Consider the following 25,269-nt stretch of genomic DNA (forward strand, 5'->3'; position numbering starts at 1 on the left):
TTTGCTGTAAATCCTGCCGCATCTTACGCTGCTCTTTAATCTCACCGACTATCACTGGGCTGTCAACTGGTTCAGTATTGCATTTTACACACTAGTCTTATTCGTGTTGAGATCTGTTTTGTATGGAGAGTGGTAATCAGCACAGAAACCCAATGGCAGTGAATTACCCACGCATCAAGTTACCTATTCTGGTTAGGTAGTCCTGGATTTTGTCACATGACCTTGTGTCTCCAATTGCCCCACTCCCACGCACCCATCAATGGTCCAATTCATGCAGCCCACTGGAAACCAAATAGACCCATCATCACCCGATTGACTGATCCAATCAACAGCATCAGCTGTGACTGTGGGGAGCACTCTTGCCCGAGTCACATGGTTGTGGGTTCAAATCCCACTCCGGGACTTGAATACAAAAAAAATAATCAAGGTTGATACTCCAGCCTGACATTTGAATCAGATTTCAAACCAAAGCCCTTTCTGCCCTCTCAGGTGAATGTGAAAGATCCCATGATATATTTTGAAGAGCAGGGGTAATCTCCCTGCTGTTCTGGACATTATTTATCCTTCAATCAACAACACAAAAAACAGACTATGCGGTCATCATCACTTTGCTGTTTGTGGGATATTGCTGTGTGCAAATTGGTCGCCATGTTTCCTACATTACAACAGTGAAAACGTGACAAATGCCTTCATTGGGCGGGGCATTGAGTGTAAAAACTGTCAAGTCATGCTACAGTTGTATAGAACATTGGTACGGCTGCATTTGGAATATTGCGCACAATTCTGGTCGCCACACCACCAGAAGGATGTGGAGGCTTTGGAGAGGGTGCAGAGGAGGTTTACCAGGATGTTGCCTGGCCTGGAGGGTGTTAACTATGTGGAGAGGCTGAATAGACTCGGACTGTTTTCATTAGAAAGACGGGGTTGAGGAGTGACCTGATAGAGGTCTACAAGATTATGAGGGGCATGGATAGAGTGGATGAGTTAGTCACCAGGGGGCATAGGTTTAAGTTCCGTGGGGCAAAGTTTAGAGGAGATGTGTGAGGCAGGTTTTTTACGCAGAGGGTGATGAGTGCCTGGGACACGTTGCCAGGGGAGGTTGTGGAAGCAGCTACATTAACGGCATTCAAAAGACACCTTGACAAACACATGGATAGGATGGGTATAGAGGGATACGGCACAAGGAAGTGCTGAGAATTTTGGCCAAGGTTGGTATCCAGGCTTGGAGGGCCAAAGGGCCTGTACCTGTGCTCTATTGTTCTTTGTACTTCACTAGCTCTAAAGGGGCAGATGTGAAATGTGCAAATAAATGGAGTTTTTAAATTTCTGTCAGGCCAGTCTTGGAGGGTTTTTGTTTTTACAATTGACGATATTTGGTATGGCTGTGAGGACTGAGACTAGACTTCTATTCAAGAATTTTTAAAAAACAGAATCCAAATTCCACCAGGTGCTGTGGCGGGATTTGAACTCATGGTGCCAGATCATTAGCCTGGGCTTATAATTTACTAGTCCAGTGACATTACCACTGCACCACCATCACCCTCAGTCTTGAAAGGTTATCAATGCTGCTGAAAGATTATTGGGGGCTGACAGGAATGTGGCGTTGATGTTGTCATCCGGTCGGCCAGGATCTTATTGAATGGAGGGGGCTTGAGGGGCTGAATGGCCTCCTCTTGTTCCTAAATCGTATATTTGTATGTACCATTCTCACTGGCATGATGAAGTGACTAAAATGCAGGATGTCTCAGCAACCTTGCAGTGCTGGCTACGTTGCCGTGTCAGCAACCTTCCATTAATGTTTTTAGATCAATTACAAAGCAATGAACCACTTGTGTCATGAGTTTAGAGCAGAGATTCCTCACCGGTGTGCCACGGCACGCTGGTGTGCCATGATGTCTCCTAAAGTGTGCCGCAAGATCAGGTTCAAAATGATTAAACATGAATGAAAATAAAGTAAGTCCAATCTTCGTTTTCAGTTCCATGGTCGGCATAGCACTGCTGCCCCAGCGTCCCAGGTTCGATTCCCGGCTGGGTCACTGTCTGTGCGGAGTCTGCACATCCTCCCCGTGTCTGCGTGGGTTTCCTCCGGGTGCTCCGGTTTCCTCCCACAGTCCAAAGGTGTGCAGGTTAGGTGGATTGGCCGTGCTAAATTGCCCTCAGTGTCCAAGAGGTTAGGTGGGGTTACAGGGATAGGGTGGAGGTGTGGGCTTAAGTAGGGTGCTCTTTCCAAGGGCTGGTGCAGACTCGATAGGCTGAATGGCCTCCTTCTGCACTGCATGCACCAGCTGGGAATGGGCCGCACACGAAAGGTTTGGATTTTTTACGTCAGTCAGGCGCATGGGCCTAGCTGATGTAAAAAGTCAGAACTGCCCATGCGTAGCTCCTTCCTGGCTGACACACGCACAGGAGATCCCGGTTTATTTGGGAATAGGAGATGCCGACGATTTTTGCCTATTCAAAAAGCAAAAAACACAGAAAGGGCACAAAGCCTGGGAGGCAGCGATAGGGGAGAAGCCAGGGAGGCAGAGAGAGGGGAGAAGCCAGAGAGGCAGAGAGAGGGGAGAAGCCAGGGAGGCAGCGAGAGGGGAGAAGCCAGGGAGGCAGCGAGAGGAGAGAAGCCAGGGAGGCAGAGAGAGGGGAGAAGCCAGAGAGGCAGAGAGAGGGGAGAAGCCAGGGAGGCAGAGAGAGGGGAGAAGCCAGGGAGGCAGCGAGAGGAGAGAAGCCAGGGAGGCAGAGAGAGGAGAGAAGCCAGGGAGGCAGCGAGAGGGGAGAAGCCAGAGAGGCAGAGAGAGGGGAGAAGCCAGGGAGGCAGCGAGAGGAGAGAAGCCAGGGAGGCAGAGAGAGGGGAGAAGCCAGAGAGGCAGAGAGAGGGGAGAAGCCAGGGAGGCAGAGAGAGGGGAGAAGCCAGGGAGGCAGCGAGAGGAGAGAAGCCAGGGAGGCAGAGAGAGGGGAGAAGCCAGAGAGGCAGAGAGAGGGGAGAAGCCAGAGAGGCAGAGAGAGGGGAGAAGCCAGAGAGGCAGAGAGAGGGGAGAAGCCAGGGAGGCAGAGAGAGGGGAGAAGCCAGGGAGGCAGAGAGAAGGGAGAAGCCAGAGAGGCAGAGAGAGGGGAGAAGCCAGAGAGGCAGAGAGAGGGGAGAAGCCAGAGAGGCAGCGAGAGGAGAGAAACCAGGGAGGCAGCGAGAGGGGAGAAGCCAGGGAGGCAGCGATAGGGGAGAAGTTCCCAGTTAGACAAGAAGACAAGAGGTAAGAAACAGGAACCAATAAGGTTAAGAAAAGGAGAAACAGGCTCCAGTATTGTATTTGACATGCAAATGGTGATGAGGCTTTCTCTGGTAAACTTCTTAACCTAATGAAAAATGTATTCAATGGTGGCTTGATATGTTTTTAGGAGGCTTTAAGAGATCTCTCATCGGATCCCGGGACCATCCAGAAGCGGCCACTGACCGAGGAAGTGAGGGAAACGCGATGGTCTGCAGGTGAGACTGAAGCAAACGCGGTTCGAGTCTCTTCTCCCCAGCATTGTCCTGGCAAACGTCCAAGTGATCAAAAACAAGCTGGACGAGCTTAACGCTAGTCTTGGCCCTCAGAGGGAAGTAAGAGACTGCTGTGTGCTCTGTTTCACAGAGACATGGCTCACCCCCGCCTCACCGGACTGTGCCATACAACCTGACAGCTTCTCAATACACCAGATGGACCGCACAGTGTCATCAGACAAAGTAAAGGGTGGAGGGGTTTGCCTCCTCATCAACTCCTCCTGGTTCCCGGACATGTCGACCCTGGTGACCTACTGCTCCCCGAACCTGGAATACCTTTTTTAAAAAATAAATTTAGAGTACCCATTATTTTTTTCCAATTAAGGGGCACTTTAGTGTGGCCAACCCACCTACCCTGCACATCTTTGGGTTGTGGGGGCGAAACCCACGCAGACACGGGGAGAATGTGCAAACTCCACAGGGACAGTGACCCAGGGCCGGGATGAAACCCAGGTCCACAGCGCCATGAGGCAGCAGTGCTAACCACTGTGTTGCTGTGCTGCCCGAACCTGGAATACCTGACTGTGAAGTGCCGCCCAAACTACCTTCCATGGGAGTTCACTTCTGCCATCATCAGGACGGTCTACATCCCACCCCAGGCAGAAGTGAAGAAGGCGCTTGATGAATTGAACATTGCTATAAATAACAATTGAACCGAACACCCGGAGGCCTTGTTCATCGTGGCCAACCTCAAGAGTGTACTGCCAAAATTCCACTAACTCATGCCCTGTCCCAACAGGGGCCCTAACATCCTTGACCACTGCTACACAAAAATCAAGGGCGCCTACCGATCCATCCCCTGACCGCACTTCGGAAAATCGGGCCATAAGACACGTGCTCCTTCTCCAGTCATATACGCAGTAACTTAAGTGGGAGAATCCAGTTAAGACGGTCGTGCAGGGCTGGTCTGAGGCAGCAGAAGAGCTCCTACGTGACTGCTTGGAGTCAGTGGATTGGTCCACGCTCAAGAACTCAGCGGGCAACCTAAACGAGTATGCTGCTACCGTCACAGACTTCATCAGCAAGTGTGTAGAAGACTGCGTGCCAAAAAAGGTAGTACGTAGGTTCCCCAGCCAGAAACCGCGGTTTACTCAAGAGATTCACTCTCTACTGAAGACCAGGTCTGAGGCGTTCAAGGCAGTTGACCCTGACCTATACAAGAAATCCAGGTACGACCTCCACAAAGTCTATCACGGACGCCACAAGCCAATACCATAGAACATAGAACAGTACAGCACAGAACAGGCCCTTCGGCCCTCAATGTTGTGCCGGGCCATGATCACCCTACTCAAACCCATGTATCCACCTTATACCCGTAACCCAACAACCCACCCTTAACCGTACTTTTATTAGGACACTACGGGCAATTTAGCATGGCCAATCCACCTAACCCGCACATCTTTGGACTGTGGGAGGAAACCGGAGCACCCGGAGGAAACCCACGCACACAGGGGGAGGACGTGCAGACTCCACACAGACAGTGACCCAGCCGGGATTCGAACCTGGGACCCTGGAGCTGTGAAGCTCGAGTCACAGACGAATGACACGGACACTCATCGGTTGTGGCAAGGCTTAAACAATACAACAGGCTACAAAGCGAGGCCGATCAGCATCTCCAGCAGCAGCGCACCCCTCCCGGTGAACTCAATGCATTCTATACTCAGTTCGAACAGGAAACCATCAAACCATTGTCAAGTGCCCCAGCAGCTCCAGACACACCGACACTTTTTAAAAAATGTATTTTATTCCCAACATGTATAAACAAAACCAATTCTAAATATAGCAACACAATCATCAGCACACAGTTTGTACAATATTATCCCATTTTACCCTTTATCCTTCCCCCCATCCCCGCGATGAACAATTCTTCACACATTGTCATGAACAATCCCCACCATACTTCGAATCCCTCCTCCAACCCCCTCAACTAAAATTTGATCTTTTCCAAATGTAGAAAGTCACACAGGACCCCCAGCCCCAGGACCCCCAGCCCCAGGACCCCCAGCCCCAGGACCCCCAGCCCCAGGAACCCCAGCCACAGGACCCCCAGCCCCAGGACCCCCAGCCCCAGGACCCCCACCCACAGGACCCCCAGCCCCAGGACCCCCAGCCCCAGGACCCCCAGCCCCAGGACCCCCACCCACAGGACTCCCAGCCCCAGGACCCCCAGCCCCAGGACCCCCAGCCAGGCTGCCGCTCCCGGTGACGTGTCCGCCTCCAATTTAACAAAATCCTACGCCAGACGATTAGAGAAGCAAAAGCCACAACGTCGGCCTTTTTTCCCTCCATCAGCTCAGACCCCAAAAGATTATAGAATCATATAATTTACAGTGCAGAAGAAGGCCATTTGGCCCATCGAGTCCGCACCGGCCCTTAGAAAGAGCACCCCACCTATGCCCACACCTCCACCCCATCTGTACACCTCCACCCCATTCCCGCAACCCCACCCAACCTTTTTGGACACTAAGGGGCAATTTAGCATGGCCAATAGACCTAACCTGCACCTCTTTGGACTGTGGGAGGAAACCGGAGCACCTGGAGGAAACCCACGCAGACACGGGGAGAACGTGCAGACTCCACACAGACAGTGACCCAGCCGGGAATCGAACCTGGTACCCCGGTGCGGTGAAGCAACAGTGCTAACCAATATGCTACCGTGCTACCCCCACGATGCTACCGATCGCCAACATTGAGTCTGGCCTGACCTCGTCCCAGACCGTGCCAGCTTCTCACACCCCAGAACACGTGAATGTGGTTCACCGGCCCGCGCCCACACTTTTCACACACGTTAGCCACCCCATGTAAGAACTCGCTCATTTGTGCTCGAGTCATATGCACCCTGTGCACAGTCTTAAACTGGACCAGGCTCATCAGCACACAAGAAGAGGCATTCACCCGAGGCAGAGCTTCGCCCCACACATGCCAATCAATTCCCCCCCACCCCCAGCTCCTCCTCCCACTTACATTCAATCCTCACCACTTGCACTCCCCCTAGCTCCCGAAGTAACCCGTATACGTCCCCCCCCCCCCCAACCCTTTCCAAGCTTGTCTGGGAGTATGAATTGCTCCAGCAGAGTTTTCCCAGGCAGCATGGGAAACACCCTGCACTCTTTCTTTACAAAGTCCCGTACCTGTAGGTACCTAAACCCACTCCCCCATGGCAGCTCAAACCTTTCCTGTAGCTCCTGTAAACCCGCACGTTGCCCTTCCAGGTGCAAGTCCTTCCCCTTCTTCAGCCCCACCTCTCTCCACCTTCTCTACACCCCATCCATCCGCCCCGGCTGATACCGGATTCCCACACACTGGTGTCAACATCAACAGCCCCTCCAATGTAAAGTGCCTCCTCAGCAGGTTTCATACCTTAGCCGTCGATCGTACCACCGGGCCCTCCGAGTCCTTCCCCGGGGGGGGGGCCGTCACCAAGGCTCTGAGGCTGGATCTCCTGCAGGATTCCTCATCCAGCCTAAGCCGCTCTGCTCCCTCCTCTCCCCACCACTGCCTCACCTTCTCCACATTAACTGCCCAGCCCAACACCTTCGTCACACACCTTTGTGGCCCTCGTTCCCTCCCAGCCCTCGGCCAGCCCCACCATTCGGAGATTCTGCCGCCTGGACCTATTTTTATGCTCCTCGACCTTCACCCTGATCTCCACATCCCTGAGGGCCACCACCTCCGCTTCCAGGGATACGATCCTCACTTTGATCGGAAACCACCGGCTCACGTCGGACAGCTTCGCGCCTTGTGCCTCGATGGCTTCTCCTTACGGTCCATTGTTACCTGCAGACGTGCTACTGCTCCGTCGATGGCCCTCGACCAGCCCATTGCATTCCTCTTCCCTGGTCCCAGAGTTCATCCTTTATAAAAGCCATTAATCGCTCCGTCTGAGCTTTTCCCTCAGACGCCAACCCTTCTCCTTCCGCCGCCATTTTATCGGACTTTGCCGCACCTCGAGATCCCTCCACGCTTTAGGCTGCGTTTCTGAACGGGTTCTGCCGGGTCCGATAGGTTACCAGCATAACAGTCCCGGGGAGTGCTCAGTCTTCTCAGTCTCCTTCCACTTTTGCGCCCTTTTTTCCCCTCGGAGGTGACCCACTATCGGATTTGAAGCACCAAAACCGTTGTTTCCGGGTCGGAGCCGTCCTGTGTGCGGCTGCTTACGCCATGCCGCCCCTGGAAGTCAGACACACCCTGTCACAGCCTCCGAAGTCAGATCGCCCTTCTTGAAAGGCAGTGGGTCCTGACGGGGCCCCTGGTCGTTCACTCTGATCCTGCGGGGACCAACTGGCGGATGTGTTCTTGGACATCTTCAACCTGTCCCTACTCCGTTCCGAGGTTCCCACCTGCTCCAAGAAGATCACCATCATACCGGTGCCAAAGAAGAACCGGGCAACGTGCCTCAATGACTGCTGTCCGGTGCCCTTGACATCGATCGTAATGAAGTGCTTCGAAAGGTTGGTCATGGGACACATCATCTCCATACTCCCAGAATGCATAGGTCCTCTGCAATTCACATACCACCACACCCGGTCCACAGCAGACGCATCTTCCTGGCCCTACACTCATCCCTATAGCATCTCGAAAACAAGGACTCCTACATCAGACTCTTATTTATTGACTTACAGCTCCGCCTTCATCACCATAACCCAGCCAAGCTCATATCAAAGCTCCAAAACCTAGGACTTGGCTCCTCCCTCTGCAACTGGATCCTCGACTTCCTGACGCATAGACCACAATCAGTAAAGATAAACAACAACACCTCCTCCACGATAGTCCTCAATACGTGGAGCCCCGCAAGGCTGCGTACTTAGCCCCCTACTGTACTCCCTGTACACACATGACTGTGTGGCAGAATTTAGCTCCAACTCCATCTACCAGTTTGCTGATGCACAACAGTAGGGCGTCATATCTCAAACAACGATGAGTCAGACTACAGGAGGGAGATAGAGAACCTAGTGGAGTGGCGTAACGACAACAATCTCTCCCTCAACGTCAGCAAAACTAAAGAGCTGGTCATTGACGTCAGGAAGCAAAGTATCGTACACACCACTGTCAGCATCAATGGTGCCGAGGTGGAGATGATTGACAGCTTCACATTCCTAGGTGTGCACATCAACAATCTGTCCTGATCACCCAGTCAACGCTACGACCAAGACAGCACAACAGCGCCTATACTTCCTCAGGAAACTAAGGAAATTTGCCATGTCCACATTGACTCTCACCAATTTTTACAGATGCATCATAGAAAGCATCCTATCTGGCTGCATCACAGCCTGGTATGGCAACTGCTCGGTCCAAGACCTTGAGAAACTACAGAGAAGGGCGGCATGTGGTGCAGTGGTTTGCACGGGGACTGCAGTGCTGAGAACCCGGGTTCGAATCCCGGACCCGGATCACTGTCCGTGTGGAGTTTGCATATTCTCCCCATGTCTGTGTGGGTTTCACCCCCAGAACCCAAAGATGTGCAGGCTAGGTAGATTGGCCACACTAAATTGCCCCTTAATTGAAAAAAACAAAAATAATTGTGTACTCTAAATTTTTTTTAAACTTCAGAGAGTCGTGAATACCGCCCAGTCCATCACACGGACCTGCCTCCCATCCATTGGCTCTGTCTACACCTCCCGCTGCCTGGGGAAAGCGGGCAGCATAATCAAAGACCCCTCCCACCCGGCTTACTCACTCTTCCAACTTCTTCCATCGGGCAGGAGGTACAAAAGTCTGAGAACACGCACTAACAAATTCAAAAACAGCTTCTTCCCCACTGTCACCAGACTCCTGAAATGACCCTCTTACTGAGTGAACTCATCTCTCCACGCACAGAAACATAGACAATGGGTGCAGGAGGAGGCCATTCGGCCCTTCGAGCCTGCACCATCATCCAATATGATCATGGCTGATCATGCAAATTCAGCATCCCACTCCCGCTTTCTCTCCATTCCCCTCAATCCCTTTAGCCACAAGGGCCACGTCCAGCTCCCTCTTGAATATATCCAACAAACTGGACCCAACAGCTTTCTGTGGCAGAGAATTCCACAAGTTCACAACTCTCTGAGAGACGATGTTCTTCCTTATCTCAGTCCTGAATGGGTTACCCCCTTATTCTTAGGCTGTGATCCCTAGTCCTGGACGTCCCTAACACCGGGAACATTCTTCCCGCATCCAGCCTGTCCATCAGGATTTTATGTTTCTCTGAGATCCTCTCTCATTCTTCTAAACCCCAGTCAGTACAAGCCCAGTCAATCCGATCTTTCTTCATCTGTCAGTCCTGCCATCCCGGGAATTAGTCTGGTGATCCTTCGCTGGACACCCTCAATAGCAGGAATGTCCTTCCTCAAACTAGGAGACCAAAACTGCCACAATACTCAAGGTGTGATCTCGCCAAGGCCCTGTATAACTGCAGCAAGACATCCCTACTCCCATACTCAAATCCTCTCGCTGTGAAAGCCAGCAAGCCATTAGCTTTCCTCACCGCCTGCTGTACCTGCATGCCAACCCTCACCGCCTGCTGTACCTGCATGCCAACCCTCACCGCCTGCTGTACCTGCATCCCAACCCTCACCGCCTGCTGTACCTGCATGCCAACCCTCACCACCTGCTGTACCTGCATGCCAACCCTCACCGCCTGCTGTACCTGCATGCCAACCCTCACCGCCTGCTGTACCTGCATGCCAACCCTCACCACCTGCTGTACCTGCATGCCAACCCTCACCACCTGCTGTACCTGCATGCCAACCTACAGCGACTGTTCCACCATCACACCCAGGTCTCGTTGCACTTCCCCTTTTCCTAAACTGCCACCATTCAGTTAATAATCTGCCTTTCTGTTTTTGCCACCAAAGTGGACAACCTCACATTTACCCACATTGTGTTGAATTTCCAAGTATTTGCCCACTCAGCCAGCCTGTCCAAGTCACCCTGCAGCATCTTTGCATCCTCCTCACAGCATGCACTGCCACCCAGCTTTGTGTCATCTGCAAATTTGGAGATATTGCAATTCCTTCATCTAAATCATTAATGTATATTGTCAACAGCTGGGGTCCCAACAATGAACCCTGCGATACCCCACTAGTCACTGCCTGCCACTCTGAAAAGGACCCGTGTATTCTCACTCTCTGCTTCCTATCTGCCAACCAGTTCTCTATCCACATCAATACATTACACCCAATACCATGCGCTTTAATTTTGCTCATTAATCTCTCGTGTGGGACCTTGTCAAAAGCCTTTTGAAAGTCCAGATATACATCCACTGGTTCACCCTTGTGCATTATACTGATCACATCCTAAAAGCATGATTTCCCTTCCCTAATTTGGACCGATCCTGTCCCCACTTTCCAAATGCTCAGTTATTTCATCCTTAATTACTGACTCCAGCATTTTCCCCACCACCGATGTCAGGCTAACCCGTCCATAATTCCTCGTTTACTCTCTCCCTCCTTTTTTAAGAAGTGGGGTTACATTAGTTACCCTCCAATCCATTGGGACTCTTCCAGAGTCTATAGAATGCTGGAAAATGATCACCAATGTGTCCACTATTTCGGGCCACTTCCTTAAGTACTCTGGGATGCAGAGCTTCAGGCCATGGGGAATTATTGGGTTTTAATCCCATCAATTTCCCCAATACAATTTCCTGACTAATAAGGATTTCCTTCAGTTTCTCCTTCATGCTCGACCCTTTATCCCCGAGTACTTCTGGAAGGATCTTCTCTACTGTGTAGTACTACACTCTGTATGCTGCACCCGATGTCTGTGTCTATGCATTTGCATTGTATATTTATGGGCGGCATGGCAGCACAGTGGTTAGCACTGTGGCTTCACAGCGCCAGGGTCCCAGGTTCAATTCCCAGCTTGGGTCCCTGTCTGTGCGGAGTCTGTATGTTCTCCCCGTGTCTGCGTGGGTTTCCTCCGGGCGCTCCGGTTTCCTCCCACAAGTCCCAAAAGACGTGCTTGTTAGGTGAATTGGGAATTCTGAATTCTCCCTCAGTGTACCCGAACAGGTGCCGGAGTGTGGCGACGAGGGCTTTTCACAATAACTTCATTGCAGTGTTAATGTCAGCCTACTTGTGACACTAATAAAGATTATTATTATTATGTTTTTCATGTATGGAGCGATCTGTCTGGACCGTACGTAGAACAATACTTTTCACTGTACCTCGGTACATGTGACAATAAATCTAAATCCAAATAAAAGGCTTTTATGAGAGGGCAGCTTAATTGGAGAAATTAGGAGGTGCGCCCCCAAATGTTTACACTGTAAAAGTGTGAACATGGTTTCGAGTGTGTTACAGTCTCAGGGGTTGGGCACACAAGTTTGAATTGTGCTGCACACAAAGGAGGCCATTCAGCCCATCAGTTCTGTGCTGGGTCCTTAAAAGAATTGTCCAATTAATCTCACTCCTGTGTACTTTCCCCCCCCGTCCCAGTCCTGCACATTTCTCCTTTTTAAATATATATCTAATCTTAAAGTTTCACTCTGCCTCCACCACCCTTTCAAACAGCACATTCCAGATTGCTGTGTAACAAACCTTTCTCCTCACCTCTGTAGTGATCTGTACATCTGCACATACACCAGGGACTACCGACAGATGTAACAGCCACAGCATCACTAGAGGGCAGCATCAGGGACGGGTATAAAGGGTCCAGCCCAAGGGAGGATCCGCCCCTTTCAGAAGCACAGGGCTAGTGAGCAGCAGCAGACAGAGACAGCGCAGCATAGGCAGTTTGCCTTAGCGTCACTGGTCATACCTCTTGACTGTATTATATTTAGTTAAGCTCTGGAAACAGAATGAACCCATTGAATAAAGTATTTGTGTTAACTGGACGTCTACAATCTTTATTCAGACTTAGAGAATAACATGACGCCAGGAGTGATTCCAGAAAGCTAGCTAGACACCAGCGAGAGAAGAAAAACTTAAACCGGATATTCGACTGTGGAAGACTTCGCAGCAAATGGATCCTCGATGACTAACCGATTCGATGGAACTTGTTGGAACTCCATGGCAGCTGGAAACAACTGGTAATTTAAGTTATAACTGGAAAATGTTTGAACAGCTGTTCCAAATATTTATCACAGCTAATGATTTAAGCACTGCCTCTGACGCAATGAAAATAGCCTTACTACTCTCAATAGGAGGGCATGAAGTTAGAGAAATCTATTGTAGTAATCCACGGGAGGCAGGAGTTCCGTCACCACACCAATATTTATTTACAATAACGATATTACAGGAGCAGCTACAAACAGTGCTGCTAGCAGTCCAGTCAACTTAAGACTGGCTCACAAAGCCTACACAGGTGATTATATGGGCCCCCTCAATGAGCTATCATTGAGGGAGCTCATACTCCAATTGGCCAACCAATAAAGCCAATTGGAGTTCATTATATCTATAATTGCTTTAATTACTTAGAAGGTGAGGACAACACCAAAGTAGACGTTGTACTCAAAACATTTGCTGAATGCTGTAACAGTCAGTCCGGTGAGATGCTGGAAAGATTTAACTCTTGTCAGAGAAATGGCGGGTCCATCTCTGATTTTATTACAAATCTCAAGTTAATACCATAAGGCTGTGATTATGCTGATTTCAGAGACACTGTGACAATGCATCAATTCATTTCTGGACTATCTGATAAAAATTTGAGGGAAGAGCTGTCACAAAATAAGTATCTAACTCTAGAAATCACGATACAAAAATGCCTTGCTTATGAACAAAAACAAAATCAGTTCTTTGAGTCTCTACAAACACAGAATCATCATTTAGAAAACAAAATCGGCAAAAATGGCGCGAACACTCACTACGAGGCGGAGACAGAGTTGAATCGGAGAAAGACGGAGGTTCTGAGCGGCAGCCATCTTGAGAAAGGAGCCGCACATGCTCAGTTGCGAAAAGAGCGCACAGTACAGGAAACTCAGTGTGCGCATGGGCAATCGGGTCCTCCGCATGTCGTCACGAGCGTCATGATGTCAGAGGACCAGGACCACGCCCACTTAAAAGGGAAATGCACGAAAATTAACAAAAAGAAATTTAAAGCTGCAAAACCCAATTTTCTTGCCTCAAAAGACAGAACAATGCCTGAACTTACACCAGCAGTTGAAAATAACTTTCACAACACCCTGGAACAAGCAGTTAGCACCACCCTATAAGATGATATGGTCCTTGTAGACAACGACTCAGACAAAGATTTCATCTTGGGAGATGGCTACCTCAGTACCAAATCCGAACCGCAACTTATTGTACCGTGAAGACCCCGACGAAGAGTTCTTCAGAATGGGGAATCTTCAGCCCAGCATATATGACATCCCGTGAGTGCAGGATTATGCTGCAGCCTGATGCCCAGAAACAGAGAGTGGTCCACGCACCACGAAGGGTCCCAGCCTCCACACAAGAAGATGATTTGTTCATTGAACATGAAGAGAACGATCACAACTCCGAAACAAAAAGCGATGATTTATCTATCGAACAATACACACAATACTGCTCAGACATGGCTGAGTTATTCAGAGATCCTGATCACAGCATCAGCAACACGGTTGAAAAGCTCAATACAACTCTTATGGTAGGTGAATCCAACACCATGATGCCATGGCAGATCGTCGGTACATTGGATGACAGCAATACCCAAGACAAAGACGATGCCACACAGAGAGCACTGAACAACTCCGTTGAGAGAGCACAGATCGACTCTACAGCGAGGGCATTGCACGACTCCACAAAGAGAGCGATGTCAGACTCCACAGAGAGAGCGATGAAGGGCTCCACAGAGAGAGCGATGAAGGGCTCCACAAAGAGAGTGACGCAAGCCTCCACAAAGAGAATGACGCAAGCCTCCACAACGAGAGTGATGCAAGCCTCCACAAAGAGAGTGACGCAAGCCTCCACAACGAGAGTGACGCAAGCCTCCACAAAGAGAATGACGCAAGCCTCCACAGACAGCTCAGTGACAGACTCAAAAATGGAAGCAAGCAAACACACCATAGCGAACGCCATGCATGTACAAGACCATGAAGATCTATCAAGCTTATTTGAGCCACCAGAAGAAGACGCTGGATGTCTACCCACTGTATGTGAGACAAGTGACAAAGAAATCACAATTCGCATACCGGATGTGCAGGATCACAGCGAGACTGACATATCTCAGCTCATCTGCACAGAAGCACTCAATAATCAGAGGACGGCCACCCAAGAGTCCTTAGAGACCTCGTCAATTGAAATCTTGAAGATTATGACTCCAGAAGAGGAGCACCAAGAGTCCAGACAGACCTCGTCAATAGAAATCCTGAAGATTTTGACGCCACAAAAGGAGCACAAAGAGATCACAGATGATTCAAAAGAACCTGAAATGACTCCAAAAGAGGAGCACCAAGAAATCAATGATGATTCAAGTGAATCAGAAATGACTCTAGAAGAGGAGCACCTAGGAAGCAAAGAACAGGAATCGAATCCACCACAAATGACTGATGTCACCAACATCAATGCAACATCAGATCATTCTCACACTTCTCAAGAGGATACCCTCAATGTAGCAGATACCACAAAAGACACTGACACCAATAACTGTGACAATGACTCAAATCATCCACATGGCACACTCATTGAGCGCAACAAGAACAACAAAAACCACAAGAAGCACAGCAGAAACAAGAACAGCAACAACAAAAACAACATGCAGTGCAACAAGAACAACAAAAGCAACAATAAGCATCCCAGAAACAACAAGCACGACAAGAAAACGAACGAGAATAAAAGCGAAAACAACGAAAACAGAATCAACAAGCGCGACAAAAAGAACAAGAACGACAACAACAAGAACGCCAACGAAAACAACCAAGACAGAAACGACAAAAACAACAACAATGAAACAACGACCTGTACAACATGGTACAACTCTGTACATGGTGCAACACACTGCGAAGCAATGACAAGACTACAAACATGCCATGGCATGATAAAGAATCTCGCAAATTCACATCTGCTCCAGAACAAACAAGCAAAACAGCTTTCACGAACGATGACATACAGAATCAATACCACAAACACAGGAAAAAGTTGAGGTCAGACAACGGTGCAACACCGAATCGCTACCCGCAATCAAATGGAACAGGGGAAAAAGGTGTCCACATCATTAAACGACTGATCAGCAAAGCAGCCGAGTCGCGTTCTGACATCAACCTAGCTGTTATTGTACCAAGCAACCCCACTGAGCTCAGGACTGTCGCCAGTGCAAATGCTCTTCGGCAGAGACATCTGCACAAAGAGAGTGCAAAACCTCGGCAACGCACCGGTTCTCAATGGCATGCGGGCACTATGCTCCAAACAAAAACTATAGTACGATCAACATGCGATCCCACTCAAGCCGCTGACAATAGGTGACACCATCAGAATCTGGGACCCAGAAGGCGGATGGTCTGAGTCAGCCACTGTGATCAGGCAGGAGGCACCGCGGGCCTACATGGTCAAATCATCTGTGGGAGTATTTTGTTTGCTGTAACCGCCGGGATCTATTAGAGATTCGACCTACAGCGCCAGTATTTCCCACACTGGACTTGACCGAGTCCATTTGTCCACAGGACGTTCCTCGCCACACAGCGCCAGACAGTACTCTTGATGACATCACACCATCATCCCTACTACCACCATTAAGACGCTCCAGCAGAAGCCATAAGGCACCCGACCGGCTAGATTTGTAACGACACTTCAACACACGCACAAGACGAATATGGACATTTCTCACGATGGACTCATAACACAGTTATTTTTTTCTGTATTACTTTTCACATTTCCACAGTGTGCAGATTTGCATATTCTCACCACTTGTTACGCACAGTTTTCTTGAGGCCAGTCTAGAAAACATGTCCAATAAAAGGGGGGGGGGGGGGGGGGGAATGTAGTGATCTGTACATCTGTACATACATCTGCACATACACCAGGGACTACAGACAGATGTAACAGCCACAGCATCACTAGAGGGCAGCATCAGAGATGGGTATAAAGGGTCCAGCCCAAGGGAGGACCTACCTCTTCCAGAAGCACAGGGCTAGTGAGCAGCAGCAGACAGAGACAGCTCAGCATAGGCAGTTTACCTTAGCTTCACTGGCCATACCTCTTGACTGTTTTATATCTAGTTAAGCTCTGGAAACAGAACAAACCCACTGAATAAAGTATTTGTGTTAACTGGAAGTCTACAATCTTTATTCAGACTTAGAGAATAACATAACCTCCACTCTGGTCCTTTTGCCAATTATTCCACATTCATGGCTTATGGTTACTGACCCTGAAGCCAGAGGAAGCAGTTTGGTTTTATCTACATTATCAAGAACTTTCAGCGCAGATACTTACTGGGATGGTGACTGAGACACACACACACGCACATGCACACACACACACATGCACACACGCACATGCACACACACACATGCACACACACACTCATGCACACACACGCACATGCACACACACACTCATGCACACACACACACATGCGCACATGCACACACACACACACATGCGCACATGCACACACACATGCACACACACATGCACACACACACATGCACACACACATGCGCACATGCACATACACACACATGCACACACGCGCACACGCACACACACATGCACACACGCACATGCACACCCACACATATGCACACATGAAAATGAAAATCGCTTATTGTCACGAGTAGGCTTCAATGAAGTTACTGTGAAAAGCCCCTAGTCGCCACATTCCGGCGCCTGTCCATGCTGCTGGCCTGCTTGGTCTGCTTTAAAAGCCAGCGATTTAGCTGAGTGAGCTAAACCAGCCCCTAGCGAGCTAAACCAGCCCCTAGTGAGCTAAACCAGCCCCTGCACACACATAAACATGCACACACACACACACATGCCCGCACACACACATGCATGCACACACACATGCACACACATATACACACACAAGCACACACACATGCATACCACACAGGCACATGCACACACAGGCACATGCACACACAGGCACATGCACACATACACACTCTTTCAGTCTACCTGTTGTGAAACTCATTTTATCACCTTTGTCAACATTTTGAATCCTGCTTAATGCCAGATAGGAAAAACAAAATTAATCACTCAGGCCTTCAGGTTACACTGAAAAGATTAGCTTAACACATTCGTGTCAAATTTGTTAAGCCCCTGCTGTCGTGTGTGACACCCACAACTGCTCTGTCAATTCATGAACGTAGATTCCTAGTTTCACGGGAGCCAGTTTCTTTAAAACCGGTCTCACCCAGTTTCATTAGTTTTGCATTGACCAGCAGCTGGCTTCTGAACATTGGGATCTGGAGACACAAACTCGCTCGTGAGGATCTCCTGGCATAAAACCCAGCAAACACCTGTCAAAATAGCTGAGTAAGGAATGTATTAAAATGTTCCTGTTACAATATCCCAGCTGGGCAAATTCAAGGCCAGCCTGTCCCCCACTTCCAGCTACAGCTGTATCTTCACAGTGAAGTGTTTACATTTCCGTGCTTTCTCACAAGCCCCACCACTCTCTCTCTCTCTCACACAGGATCACATGGGATTTACATCACAGAAATAAGCCATTTTGGAAACAGACCATTCGGCCCAACAGGTCTATCCTGGTTTTTATTCTCCGCATGGGTCTCCTCCTTCCCGTCCTCATCGTTTCGATCAACGTATCTTTGTCTCGGTCTCACACCCTCTCCTTCTTGATTTCTCTCATTCTGTTTCCCCCCCCCCATTTCAGTTCCTCTCCCATTTTGTCCACTCTCCAACTCCCTGCCTCTCTCTCACTGTTCATTTTTGTCTCCCATTTCTGTCTGTCCCTTTCTGCCAGCCTGCAATCCATTCCCCGATGACTTGAACATCGGATGGTACGGCAACTCTATCAACGGCAACACTTTTACCGAAGGCCCGTTGTCCTGGATCCCCATGGTTTCACCTACCCCAGGTCTCCAGATTAACAGACCTGCTGAAGTTTGAATGAAAAGTCAGAGTGTAAAGCAGTCTCTGGGTAGACTCAACTCGCATTCCCGCTGCGGTGAAGAAATATTGATGCACTGCCATTGCCAGCATCACATTAGCTCAAACTCAACTTCAGTATTAATAATGTCAAAAACCGTGTCTATGCTTCACCTTTAACATGGTAAATTGTCCAAGGCAATTCACGGGAGCATGATACTGTAAAAGAGAATTTGGCACAGGGCTACGTGAAGTGATATGAGGACAAGTCAGCAAAAATCTTGGTCAAAGAGGTAAGTTCTAACGAGTGTCTTAAAGGAGCAGAGGGGGGCAGAGAGGTTTATGGAGGGGAGTCAAGGACCTACAACCTGAGCAGCGGAAGGCACGGCCAACACTGGTGGAGTGATTAAAATCAGGCCTGCTCAAGAGGCCAGAATTAGAAGAGCACAGTGGCACAGTGGTTAGCACTGCTGCCTCGCAGCTCCAGGGTCCCAGGTTCAACTTCGGCCTCAGGTGACTGTCTGTGAGGAGTTTGCACTTCCTCCCCGTGCCTGCGTGGGTTTCCTCCGGGTGCTCCGGTTTCCTCCCACAGTCCAAAGACGTGCAGGTTAGGTGGATTGGCCGTGCTAAATTGCCCTGAGTGTCCAAAAGGTTAGGTGGGGTTACTGGGTTACGGGGTTAGGGTAGAGGCATGGGCTTAAGTAGGGTACTCTTTCCAAGGGCCGATGCAGTCTCGATGGGCCGAATGGTCTCCTTCCGATGATCTCGGAGGAGATTCCAAAAATCAGTTGGGGTGAGGCCATAAATTCAATTGAAAACAAGGGTGAGAATTTTAAATCAAGTCATTGATTAGCTTGGAGCCAGTGTGGTTCAGCGAGCTCAGCAGCGATGGGTGAATGGGCCTTGGTGTGAGTTAAGAAATGGGCAGCAGCGTGTCAGATAGCTTTACATTTATACAGGATAGAACCTGCAAGGCCAGTCCTGACTGGATTTCATGGAGCTCACCAGAGTGGGGCTGGGTGATGGATGGGCCTGCGTAACCGCGGGAGAAACCAAGCAATCAACTCCCGCTGGCGAGAAAACTAGCCGCCGTTAAGTCAGTAGGGGAAATGAGCTGATGCAGGGAACCCACCCGCTGGCTAATTAGGCTCACTAATGAGCCAGTAAAAGGTCACCTATCACTGAGCCCAGCAGGATTTAGTGGGTCGTTCAGGAATTTACACCAACCTGCCATGTCACTTGAAGGCCGCCCAACATTGGGGTTGATAGTGGATGCCCATGGTGATGGAGGGGAGCATGAGGTTTATCTCTTTCACAAGCACTGAGCACCTGATCGAGGGACCCAACGCTGGGAATGGGGGGGGGGGGGATGTCCCGCCCCACCCTCACCCACCTGCGGCCTGGCTCTTTCCTCAATCCCCCACCTCTGGTGGGGGCATTATCCGCAGCGGCCAACACCCACCCCCAACGCCTGCCAGCCACCGATTGGTCGGCAGTTCTCGGTGGGCAGGATTTCCACCCGACGGAGCCCTGACGCCGCCCACATTGAGTGCCGGAGGTGTCGGGCCTCCTGCTGGCTCTCCAACCAGCGGCTGGGACCCTCACTGAGAACACGAAATCCAGCCTCGCCGGAAGAGGGCTACGGCAGTGAGTGTGCTGAGGCAGGGGCAGCTTGGGACGACGTGACGGAGGTGGAACCAGACGGTCCTGGTGGGGTCACCGATACGTGGCTTGGGGGGGGGGGGCGAAGACATTGGCTCAGTCTTCCCAATATTTATTTTGAGGGAATTTCTGCCTCTCCAGCAGTGAGCTACGTCACAATGTTAATATGGTGCTCACATAAATTAAAATTAAATTTTAATAATAATATGAAATAAATCATACTGAAGGAATGCATAATTATAATATATTGCAATATAATGAATGAATCGTAATAAATGACTCGTATAATGCAAGGAAAGTCCATAATCTCTTTCCCTGTGGGCACTCTGTCCTATAGGTCAAGCCAAGTACAATAAACAGAACACCAAACATCAGAGCTCACCTCGCACAATCCACAAATACTTCCTAAAGTCTCAAGAAACATCGACAAGAGAGGTAGAGGAGGAGGAACCCTCACAAAGCTGATTGACATCTTCTCTCAGTGTTTCTGTGCCTGTCTAATCCATATTTCACTCTGATCTGATCTATCTTTAGAAATGGATTACAGAAAGGAAGAATTTGCATTTCTACTGCGCCGTTTACAGCCATGGGACTTCCCAAAGCGCTTCAAAGCCGCTGGAGCTCCTTTTGAGATGTTGCGACGTGGGAAATGTGGCAGCCAATTTGCGGCAGAGCAAGATCCCACACACAGCAGTGTGATAACAACCATCCATCTAAATATCGGTCCGGGCCACCTGGGTGAATAACTTCAAAAAAAGAGCATCTGAGTTATTTATGATATTTAAAAAAAAAAAAAATTTAGAGTACCCAATTAATTTTTCCAATTAAGGGGCAATTTAGCGTGGCCAATCCACCTACCCTGCACGTCTTTGGGTTGTGGGGGCGAAACCCACGCAAACACGGGGAGAATGTGCAAACTCCACACAGACAGTGACCCAGAGCCGGGATCGAATCTGGGATCATGGTGCCGTGAGGCAGCAGGGCTAACCCACTGCGCCATCGTGCTGCCCTTATTTATGATGCATTGACCAATGTTATAATAATAATCGCTGATTGTCACAAGTAGGCTTCAATGAAGTTACTGCGTAAAGCCCCTATTCCGGCACCTGTTCGGGGAGGCTGGTACGGGAATTGAACCCACGCTGCTGGTCTTGCTCTGCATTACAAGCCAGCTGTTTAGCTCACTGTGCTAAACCAGCCCCTGGATTAGTGTTAATCAGATATCGCATAAACCGATAATCTGGCCATCCCACATTGCTTCTTGTGGAATCTTGCTGTGCACAAATTGGCAGCTTTGTTTCTGGAGGAGGTCAGCATGGGGAGCAGGCACGAGCATCAGTGGGGTATTTACAGTGTGGGGGTATCAGTGTGGGGGTATCAGTGTGGGGGTATCAGTGTGGGGGGTATCAGTGTGGGGGGTATCAGGGTGGGGGTATCAGGGTGGGGGTATCAGTGTGGGGGTATCAGTGTGGGGGGTATCAGTGTGGGGGTATCAGTGTGGGGGGTATCAGTGTGGGGGGTATCAGGGTGGGGGTATCAGGGTCAAAGGTGGGCAACTGGGAGCAGTGGGATATGGGACTGAGTGTTCCGCATGTTTGTGTTTCGGGAGCTACAGAGTGCGTGGAGGCAGAAAATGTGAGAGACTCGATATATCTGCACCACAACTGTAATAAAGACTTTACATTTCCATAGCACCTTTCACTACTTCGGCGTGTTACAAAGCATTTCCACAGCCAACAAAGTTCTTTTTCAAGTGGAGTCTTTGTTGTAATGTAGGGAAAGCAGCAACCAAACTTCACACAGCAAGATCCCACACACACCAGCATGATAATTACCAGGCAATGGGTGGGATTTCTGGCCCGCTCGCCCCTGAACATTAATGGATTTCTGGCTTAGCCGCAGTGAAGGCCAGGAAATGCCGGCCAATGTGCTGAATGAGGTTGGTTGAGGGATGAATATTGTCCCGGACGCCCAGAAGAACTGCCTCTCTGCTCCTCTTTGTTAATGTGGCAGAGTCAGTATTTAGAACTGGTGCTGGGTACACCTTCAATGTACAGAGATGGGGGTGAGGGGGGCACAAGGTGAGAGAGCTGTGCTGGGGATGGGTCACTTGTGGAGGATGAAGATTTCATGTGTTCCAGATTTTCCCATATGATTGACACCACACAGCACACCCGTCTATATCCGCGCCAACCAACACCACCCATCCCGCCACCCCCTCTATACCACCCAACCCTAACACATCTACCCCCAACAACACACTCTCCTCCCCCACACAACTCAATCACCCTCGCCCAACAGCATACACACACACACATTCCCCACCCTAACACCACCCCCTTCCTGCACCCCAACACCACCTACTCCCCCCTGCCCAACAGCACACAGCCCCCGCATCCAACACCGTATCATCATCCCCGTCCAACATCACACCGCCCTCTCCGCTCAACACCACACACACCACATCACCCAACCCCATCCTAACACCACACTACCCCCCCCCCACCCAACACTATCCACTGCTCACCCCAGTACCCCACACTTACCCCCCCCCCCACCCCAACTTCAGCCATTCACCACCCAGCACCACCCAAACTCCACCCCATCGCCAGTCACATGACAGGTGGGGACAAGGCTCAGGGTGCGATTCTCCCAAAAGGAAACAAAGCCCCCTCGCGAGTGCGTTTAGCCGTGTGTATTCAACACGACTTGCGTTGTATAAGAGGCCTGAAATGAAATGAAAATCGCTTATTGTCACGAGTAGGCTTCAAATGAAGTTACTGTGCGAAGCCCCTAGTCGCCACATTCCAGCGCCTGTCGGGGGAGGCTGGTACGGGAATTGAACCGTGCTGCTGGCCTGCCTTAAAAGCCAGCGATTTAGCCCAGTGTGCTAAACCAGCCCCGACCAGGAATGGGGAACTTGCGGCCGAGGCACCACAGAGCCCCATTTTGTACAGTGGCGGAAGGGGGGGGGGGACACACACACACACACACACACACAACTCCATCACCCGGGGGCGGGGGGTTCATCTTTTAAATGGCTTCCCTCCATCCAAGACCACCAAAACAATCCCCACCCTCCTCCCAGCCCGAAGGCACTGTGGGAACGAACACCCGCCCTTCCCAAGATCCACATCAGGCATTCCCGACAAAATCACATGTACTCTGCCAGTGCCCATGCCAGCTGTCAGGTCCACCTGGGCAGGGTCAGGGTGTCCACATGGCACTGGTAGTGCCAAGGGCAGCACCCTGCCCAAAGGATATGCAGCTGGGGGCCTCCAATCCCCTGAGGGACCCCTCGAGTGCTCGCCCGAGGTCTCTGAGGCAAAGGCGATCAATCCCAAGGCTTCAGCTACCCCTAGAGAATCTGCACATGACTGATCATGGCTCGGCACAACATTGAGGGCCGAAGGGCCTGTTCTGTGCTGCTGTACTGTTCTATGAATGTCAGACTAACTGTCTCACTCTAATACGCAGATTTGCCAAAAAGTCATCCCGGCCACAATGGACAGGATTTACATCACAACATCCTGCAAAGATCGCGTTAGATCTCGCCAGGCGTTACAAGCCAGGAGTGGGGTCTCACGGCTTTCATTGGCCACTCTGCCAACACTGAAATGACGAAAAGGTCAGGAATCTCACTCGTCACCTGAATGACACAATGGGAAGAGTTTTGTGCAGCACCTATCATGTTATCCCAAAGTGCCTTCCAGCAATGAAATACTTCTTGCAGTGTAATAATGTCGGATACACAGCAGCTAATAGCAAGCTCCCCACAAACAGGGCAATGTGCAAATGGCCAGGTAATCTGTTTCAGTGATGGGAGATATAGATTAGCACAGGTGAGAACTGCTCCGTAAAAGCAAATTACTGCGGACGCTGGAATCTGAAACAAAAGAGAAAATGCTGGAAAATCTCAGCAGGTCTGGCAGCATCTGTTGGGAGAGAAAAGAGCGAACGTTTCGAGTCCGGTGACTCTTTGACACAGCTGTGGAGAAAAAAAGCTGGAGACTGGAGAGAACTGCCCCAGTCTATTTGCAATAGCAGCTGAACGATCTTCTCCATCCACTACTAGGGACAGAGATAAACTGGACAGGATTAATGTGTTTCCCCTAGGGCTGAATTCTAGAACCAAGGGACATAGATTCAAGAACAGTGGTAGAAATGTCAGAGTGGTGGGGAAGCTGCAATTCGCTGCCCTAATTGTGGTGGAGGCAGACATCCTAAACTATCTGATCTGCACCTTAAGTGCTCTAAACTATAGGGCTCAGGACCGGCTGCAGGAAGGTGGGATTAGAAAGGGCACTTGGTGACCAATGGCTGGCATAGACAAGATGGGACAAATGGCCTCCTTCAGTACTGTAACTTTTCTATGATCCTATGGCCTGAGAGAACAGATATGGCCCTGGATTAACATCTCATCTGACAGACAACACCTTCAACAGCACAGCCCTCTCCGTGGGTGTGACCCATCCCATCCGCCCGCCCCTCAGTGCGGCACTCCCTCAGTACGACCCTCTGACAGTGCAGCACTCCCTCAGTACTGACCCTCTGACAGTGCCGCACTCCCTCAGTACTGACCCTCTGACAGTGCGGCACTCCCTCAGTACTGACCCTCTGACAGTGCAGCATTCCCTCAGTACTGACCCTCTGACAGTGCAGCACTCCCTCAGTACTGACCCTCTGACAGTGCAGTACTCCCTCAGTACTGACCCTCTGACAGTGCGGCACTCCCTCAGTACTGACCCTCTGACAGTGCAGCATTCCCTCAGTACTGACCCTCTGACAGTGCCGCACTCCCTCAGTACTGACCCTCTGACAGTGCGGCACTCCCTCAGTACTGACCCTCTGACAGTGCAGCATTCCCTCAGTACTGACCCTCTGACAGTGCGGCACTCCCTCAGTACTGACCCTCTGACAGTGCAGCATTCCCTCAGTACTGACCCTCTGACAGTGCAGCACTCCCTCAGTACTGACCCTCTGACAGTGCAGTACTCCCTCAGTACTGACCCTCTGACAGTGCCGCACTCCCTCAGTACTGACCCTCTGACAGTGCGGCACTCCCTCAGTACTGACCCTCTGACAGTGCAGCATTCCCTCAGTACTGACCCTCTGACAGTGCAGCACTCC

General features: G+C 50.2%; 1 protein-coding gene across 12 annotated transcripts in view; it reads right to left on the reverse strand.

Moving 5' to 3' along the window:
* The window catches only part of LOC119963540 (electrogenic sodium bicarbonate cotransporter 1-like), a 296,890-nt gene that overhangs the window by 264,515 nt on the left and 7,106 nt on the right, over positions 1 to 25,269 (reverse strand). Inside the window, exon 1 of one of the 12 annotated variants that reach the window (XM_038792818.1) lies at positions 20,522 to 20,540. The exons of the other annotated variants lie outside the window; for them this stretch is intronic. The gene's annotated coding sequence lies outside the window, so the exon portion shown is untranslated. Of the gene's footprint in view, positions 1 to 20,521; positions 20,541 to 25,269 lie in introns of those variants that run through there. 12 annotated transcript variants of the gene reach the window in all.

The sequence above is a fragment of the Scyliorhinus canicula genome, chromosome 3 (genome assembly GCF_902713615.1).
Source record: "Scyliorhinus canicula chromosome 3, sScyCan1.1, whole genome shotgun sequence".
Taxonomy (NCBI): domain Eukaryota; kingdom Metazoa; phylum Chordata; class Chondrichthyes; order Carcharhiniformes; family Scyliorhinidae; genus Scyliorhinus; species Scyliorhinus canicula.